The sequence below is a fragment of the Ylistrum balloti genome, unplaced genomic scaffold, assembly GCF_031769215.1.
Source record: "Ylistrum balloti isolate Yb309-2 unplaced genomic scaffold, AGI_CSIRO_Ybal_v1 Utg372274, whole genome shotgun sequence".
Lineage (NCBI taxonomy): Eukaryota > Metazoa > Mollusca > Bivalvia > Pectinida > Pectinidae > Ylistrum > Ylistrum balloti.
The window spans coordinates 51,804-57,803 of record NW_026783059.1 but is presented as its reverse complement, the minus strand read 5'-3'; positions in this window follow the sequence as shown (position 1 = coordinate 57,803).

The window sequence follows — 6,000 nt, the reverse complement described above, 5'->3', positions numbered from 1 at the left end:
TGAAAACAAATATTTACAAATGTGGTTCACAACCAAATTTTGATATGTCAATCGTTTAGTACGGGGTCAATAGTGATTATGCAAAATTTGTATAGATTGTGATAAATCTAATACTGTAATTGTATACAGAAACCCCAGAAGCAAATCTGTGCTAATCGCACTTCAGAGTTAATTTCAAGAAACTCCATTGCAATAAAGCATGGCCAATACGTCCTGTGCTTTATCGTTTTATAAGAAGAAACGTTTCGCTAGTAGAATTCCCGCTAGGAAAATGTACCGTCCTCCACATGTTTCACTTCCTAAAATAAGAATGAATAAATTATTACTGTGCAGTTGCAATTTGGATATAAGCAACATATCAATGTATCTTTATTACAACATTATGAATAATTCAATATGAAAAATGGTGTGCCTCAATTAAAGGTATATATACAGACTAATTCTAACAATCCATTAACAGCCTTTAATAATTTGTAATCATGAGAAGTTTTACCGAAACCCATTGATATCAATTCCAAACATAGTAGTGAACGACGTACATATCAATAACGTGGCACTGTTTACAAATTTATGGCGATTCCGTTGAAAATTGCGAGTCCATGGTCGCAATTAATCATGGAATGAAATTGTTACATTTTAATTCTTTCAAGATATGGTAGGTATTTAAATATCAATAGCATGATAAGATATACAGAGATTACTCATAAAGGTAATTGACTGATACTTAATCATGTTGTCGTAGATCCAGAACTGTTACAAATTGGTGAAAATGTTAATGTAATGTAAGAAACATGTACTATTACTGAAGTGTTATATATATATTTGCAATCGACAGAATGAAAAGTATTCCTTGCAAAGGAATAAATACAGGGAAAGTTAGAAAAACACAATACTGTCCACAATGACTTAATGCCTTCTTTGACTTCTTCATGCTTAACGTTTATATATCGCTATAAGTTACGTGACGTCATCAATAATCATAGTGACGCCGTCATTTCACTGATCAACACCATACACAATTAGTTGCTTAATATATGTATGCAAACATTACAATTTTATAAAACTCCGAAGGTAAACAAGAACATTTTTCATTACTATTACCACCGCTTGTATCATTAGAATAACACAAAAATAATATTCTATTATGTACTGACATGAATAATTATTCACGCTTACCGTTAGCACCACTTTGTGTCAATGAACGTTTCACTCTAAATGATGTTGATAGAGATACTCTTCTATTGGCTTGGTCAACGCTCCTCCTTCTTCTTCCAATTGGGGACTGTAGTTCCAAATATAACGCCAACCAGAAAATAATTTAGTGTTAAAAAGTGAGTGACTAATCGGGTTATTTGATTAAATACATACAAGATTATTTAATGATTTATCATTCATATAATTTATATTCCCCAGATATTGCAGAATATCTACATATAGATAGATTCTGAAATTTGAGTGAACTATGTATGGGAAACTATTATTATATTTATATATTTATATTTACATTTAAATGGATAAAAACCTATAAAAATGTGGGAAGCATAAGCGCGTTTTTGACGTCAGACAGTTTAACATTACGCTTGATAACAAGATGACGCCATTTAGATAGGCTGCTTTACTTTGAATTTTACCGCTTTATGATCTTATCTAGCTTGGATCGTATACAAGACTGATCATATATAGCAAATAACAGAAAACTTGTTCCACCTTCCTTAAAAAAAACAGGTAAAAGGCGAATTTCAGAACGTTGAAAAGAGAGCACCGCTCTGGTTGATAAAAAACTATAAAAGTCATTTTATCAATAGTAATGATATAACTGTTCTTATAACAGTAATAAAGAGATGATTGCAGCTTGATAAAATAGATACATTCCTGTATTTCACTGACAAAAGATGTAATGATATCATATATTGATGTGTCTAGGACATCTAGGACATGTAGAAAAGAATATGTTAAGCTATTAATTAGCTAATTAATTTTACGTTTGTTTCGGATTTTTGATTTTTTAATATTCGAATATATATTTTGAGAATATAATGAAAACCCATTTCCTTTCTTCTGTGAAAAAAAAATATCCCTTGCGCTTCAATATCTTGGTACTACTGGAAAATCCAATTTCTAGAGGGGAACACACTCAAAAAGAAGCGCAAAAAACTTTAGAGACCATCTGAATAATAGACAAGAGAAAACATTTTGTTGTTTGAAGAATTAAATTAAAAGTTCAATCATAAGTCTGAAAAGCACATAGCGTGTAAGTAATTTCTGACAAATTTGTATGCTTAAACTAAGTTCTTATTCTAAAGCAGAAGTTGGGCATTACCGTAGCTGAAGTAGCAGGAGCGGCTGTTATACTGGCCTTTGTCGTAAGTGTGGTGGTGGGAGATGCAGTTGCAGGAGCGGCTGTTGCACTGGCCTTTGTCGTAGGTGTGGTGGTGGGAGATGCAGTTGCAGGAGCGGCTGTTGCACTGGCCTTTGTCGTAGGTGTGGTGGTAGATGCAGTTGCAGGAGCGGCTGTTGCACTGGCCTTTGTCGTAGGTGTGGTGGTGGGAATGCAGTTGCAGGAGCGGCTGTTGCACTGGCCTTTGTCGTAGGTGTGGTGGTGGGAATGCAGTTGCAGGAGCGGCTGTTGCACTGGCCTTTGTCGTAGGTGTGGTGGTGGGAGATGCAGTTGCAGGAGCGGCTGTTGCACTGGCCTTTGTCGTAGGTGTGGTGGTGGGAGATGCAGTTGCAGGAGCGGCTGTTGCACTGGCCTTTGTCGTAGGTGTGGTGGTGGGTGATGCAGTTGCAGGAGCGGCTGTTGCACTGGCCTTTGTCGTAGGTGTGGTGGTGGGAGATGCAGTTGCAGGAGCGGCTGTTGCACTGGCCTTTGTCGTAGGTGTGGTGGTGGGTGATGCAGTTGCAGGAGCGGCTGTTGCACTGGCCTTTGTCGTAGGTGTGGTGGTGGGAGATGCAGTTGCAGGAGAAAACTGTTGCACTGGCCTTTGTCGTATGTGGTGGTGGGAGATGCAGTTGCAGGAGCATGTTGCACTGGCCTTTGTCGTTGGTGTGGTGGTGGGAGATGCAGTTGCAGGAGCGGCTGTTGCACTGGCCTTTGTCGTTGGTGTGATGGTGGGAGATGCAGTAGCAGGAGTGTCTGTTATACTGGTCGTTGTCGTGGATGTGGTGGAGGACGTGGTCAGAGTGCGACATCCTTTGTCTTTGCATACGTCCACGACACATTTTATATATACAACATCAGAATCAAGTAATCGAAAACCGTCCATTTCTGCAGTTGTATGTGAACGTGTACTATTTGTGAATGAGAATTGTTTCAATACACCATATTCCGCAACAGGTTCCCTAAAACATTATCAAATAGAAATGCAATTGCTTGTAAAATATACATGTACATAGAATAAATCGTGACCGATTTTTTTAAGAGCAGACGTATTATTCTGATATAATTTTCACTTTCTGCGATAAGATCCCTGTATCTCTTAAAAACCTAAATAACCCGAAAGAATGACAATTGACACTGCAAACTTAATAGAGATTGCTTTAAGGGTTTTTAGCTATCTGGCGAGAAACCTGTTGTTATTTTTATATTTCTTCTTATTATTATTGTTCCGACATCTGTCGGCTCCAAATCTTTGGATCGTTAAGAGCTCATTTTATAGTCTGTTCAGTATTTTGTGCGTACCTATCTGCAGATGTTCTTGTAACATCTTTATATAGGTCATACATCCAATATGGCAGCCATGATGCCACATGATAAAAATTTTGAAATCGTCTTATCTCGAAAATCGTTGATTGTACAGAGTTTGTGCCTTTTATCATTTGTAGATATTCACCATATATAAATTTTCTCGATTACATGTTAATACAGAATATATGAAATAAAAAAATCGCTGTTTGGTCAGTGGTCACAAATTTAATCTTTTTTAATCTTTTGTTTCTTTTGAAAATTTCTTTTACAGTTCAATGCAGAATGTCATTACTAAAATTCCTTTGATTTTTTAAGATCTTTTAAGATACCGACAGATTGGTTAAACTTGTTTTAGACCTGTATCAATGACTTATCTTTCGTCATTGGACAGGATTCCCAAGATGTGATCTACAATTCAGCGATTGTGTCAACTTCATCAGATAAAAAAACTAGATTTTTAAACATGTTACGTGAAATAAAAAAAATCATTAACATTATTAAGGAAACATTTTTCCCCTTTTTCGAAATGTCAACTTCTTTTCTTCTGTATTTCTTCTGTGTTGAAGTTCGAATCCGAAATTTTATGAAACAATTTCTTAAAAATCTTCTAAAATGCAACAAGGCATAATGACTTGAAATCTCAAATTAAATGTCTACAGGTCATTTACCACGAAACTGACATACATTCAAGTTCAAAGGTGTTAATTATGTAAAAATCTTTAAATAGTATTTTCTCAAAAACCGCGAGGAAGACAGTGATAAAAAATTGCCAGTGGCATTCTGTGACCAATAGCTATTAATTACTTATTAAAACCTTCTCTGAAAATTCAACTTCTGATATTCGATGGCGGTCAAAATTGAAAATTGTCATTTTCGGAAGAACAAAAAATTGTAAAACTTCTTTTCAAGTTCCACAGGTCTAGAATTTTGATAATTTAATGGTTAGATGTCCCAGTTGTTCGCTATCAGGTTTGGTAAAAGGAAAAGGGAATTGCATTGATCCTCTTTCGAGGTCAAAGAGATCAATTTTGTAAAAGTCTTCAAATGGCTTCTTTTCAGTAACCAACAGGTACATTCCAGAATGATTCTATTTTTCATGTTGCTCTGGATTGTTATTGATAGTATTAAGACATAGTGTGTCAAATGTCAGTTTCCAGTTATTGGAAGGTGTCAGATTTAAAAAGGTCTGTTTTGGATCAAACAAATATTCTGAAATTTTACAGTTAAGAGTCTAGATACGCAATGAATAATTACTTGAATAGATAGCTATCATATTTATGGAAACGGTCGTCCTTCAGGTTGAATAGATGATGACCCCGTCAACTTGCCAACAGGTTCTAGTTTGTTTCATTTTTCTTTTTTTTTTTTTTTTTAATCGCAATGAATAATCATAATCTGGAAAACTTCATATATTTGGTAATATGGTTTGCGATATCTGAGATACATACTGCAATACAACCTACAACTGATAATTTGTGTTAGTGTTGATGTTATTTTACTTTAAATGCCGCAGTTATATTACGGTTTTGAGACAGAAAGACAAAACACTGATGATATATGTCATGGTAGAATACAGTACGTACCACTTGCGACAAAAAGAAAACACCAGTATCGTCATTTGTACCTCTTGTGGCCTTTGTTTCGCTTACCTGTTGGCATATATGTGCACTAGATCAGTTTTAAATGTTGCATCTGAAGTAACATCACAAGACTCAACGAGAAGGTACACAGCCGCTGAAACATCAAGAGAATATTTACATGTTAGCAGAATCTCAATTGAAACACAAAATCAATAATGTAAAGCTATATAATGACAAAAGAAATATCAACACCGTTTAGAATTTGTGTTCAGCACGACGCTTTGTTAGGGTACGGAATCTAAGTTCTATCCTAGATATTAGAATATTGAATACCCCACGTATTACACATGTTTATGTCAACTCGAACACGTATATCTGGTAAATATGATATTTATAATGAAGGTAGGTCTTACGCATCAAGAAAAGAAAACAGAAAGTTTGGAGAGAAAAACGAAAAGATCTGCAATTTCTTAATAAAAAGTGCATTTGAAATCATTTCCTGTATTCAGGAGATAGTGACGTCGAGATCCGCACTAATTAGCAAGTCATGGTCTGGCTGCCTTTTGATCGTAACATCATAATGTCATTTCATCATTTCATGGTGACAACATCATTGTTTAAATGCGGTGCACCCCTGAGATAGGTATAGACTATTTTGTTTCACTTGCCGGCACGACATTTGATGTTGCTGTCGTGAACCGTATATATTGCGTCATCATCAACTAGCATTGAAAT